This window comes from Phaethon lepturus, unplaced genomic scaffold (assembly GCF_000687285.1).
Source record: "Phaethon lepturus isolate BGI_N335 unplaced genomic scaffold, ASM68728v1 scaffold48554, whole genome shotgun sequence".
NCBI lineage: Eukaryota > Metazoa > Chordata > Aves > Phaethontiformes > Phaethontidae > Phaethon > Phaethon lepturus.
The window spans coordinates 1,232-3,100 of record NW_010533438.1 but is presented as its reverse complement, the minus strand read 5'-3'; positions in this window follow the sequence as shown (position 1 = coordinate 3,100).

Genomic DNA, 1,869 nt, shown 5'->3' with positions numbered 1-1,869 from the left:
GAGTCCCAAGGCGATGAGCCTGCGGAGAGGGGCGGCGGCTGCCATTGCTGTCTCGGCTTGGACTGGCAAGGTGGAGCAGAGCTGGTGACGCTTCAGCATCGCTGAGGTGAGGCTGGAGCTGAGCCGCGTGGAGGCTAGCTGCTCGGTGCCTGCGAGCAAAGCTGGCTGGAAATACCTGCATGGTGGAGGGATTCTGCTGGCAGCGTAGGCAGACTGCTGTGAATTACTGAGGAGAATTAATGTGCTTCTTGTAGAAGTTCTTGCTAGGATATTTTTTCTTAAGCTGAGGTCCTGCTTTTCCAGAGAGGGCTCTGGACCGTGGCAAGTGCGTGGAAGCCGTTCTCCAAATGCTTCCCATAGAAGGAGGATAATGATTGTCATCTGTCTGGGGGAGAAGCGAGGAGGGAACAACGCCCAGTCTTCACAGGCCATTCAGTCCTCAGTGTCTCTCTGCTCGTTTAAGCAGGAAAGCATATTTCTCCTGTCTCTCCACGTCGCAGCATCCGCTCTCATGTCACCTGCTGCCAGCCCACCAGCCAAGGTGCTAAAATAAAGATAACAGGGCAGCCTGCTATCTCGGCTTGCAGCCTCAGTTTGCATCTGATGTTCATCTACCAGCTCTCCAGCTTCCCCCAGGCAATTTGGCAAAGCTGCCACCCTCCACGCTCTCCTCCTTGCTGCTCCGGAGGGGCTTTGCCGTACTTGTGTGGAGCAGCCGAATGGATGTGTGGCTCTGGCTTTGCAGAGGGGAGCAGCTGCTTTCCCCTGCGGGGAAGGGGACGAGCTCGGGGAATTGCTCTGCGCTGGTGCAGCGTTTACCAAGCCCTCAGCCCTTACAGGGGTTATTTTCGCCCAAGGTTGTGCTGAGCATTGTCTCTTTCAGCGGGCTTTGCAGGCTCTTCCCTGTAGCTGCTACAACTGGTGCTCTGGTCCTCCTCATCCCCTGGGGAGCAGAAAAGCATCACGACCCACCGTGCCCACGCACTGCGACAGTGCAGAGCTCTGCCCTGCGGCTGCCTGAGGAGCCTCTGGCCTCGGCTCTGGGCAGGGTAGTGGGAGAAGCAGCATTGCCCCCATCTCAAAATGGGGGAGAAAAGCTGGCAGGAAGGGGCTTGCGGCTTCCCCAGCATCGCTGGCAGGAGGAGGGGGCCTGCGGGTGGGACATGGCAGGGTCGTGGTCAGACAAGCCTGGAGGTGTGATGGATGCAGCCGTTCCAGCCCTGGATATCCCGAAGGGGATCTGGGTCTCACCTTTGGTCAGCCCAGGCTTGGGAGGAAAGAGGGCGGCTTTAAAGACGGGTGAGAATGGAGCTTTTTAGTGAAACCTTAATCCCCTCCAGAGAGCTTTCCCTAATCCTCAGTAATGTGCTGTTCAGAAGCCCTCTTTCAAAGGAACAATTGCACTTTCTGGCTGTTGTGTGTCTCCTTCCCTGAGGAATTGCCCAAAGGTGTTCCTTGCTGACTGTTCCCTCTCATTTCTCTCTGATAAATAGAATTAATTCCTTAAAAATATAATGGATGGAGCAATTTCCTCAGCAGGTAGTGGCAAAGCTGGCTGATTGATTTGGAGAGATTTTTGCTGTCAAGGACTTATTTTCACTTTCTTCCTCCCCGCCTCCCTGGATGAGAACCACAGCCTTTTCTCCCCAGTAACTGTAACACTTTCAACTTTGAAATCAAGCTTCTTAAATGTGGAGAAGGGAGATATTGCAGGAAATGAAATTTAAATTTCTTTCAAGAAACCATTTTTTGTTGCTAAGGTCCCTGGCCACGGCACGGGCTGTTTCCTGTGGCCACAGCCCTGATTATGGGGGCAAGTTCAAATTGACTCTGCTAAAGTTAATAACTTCTGAACGTGCTGCAAGAGGG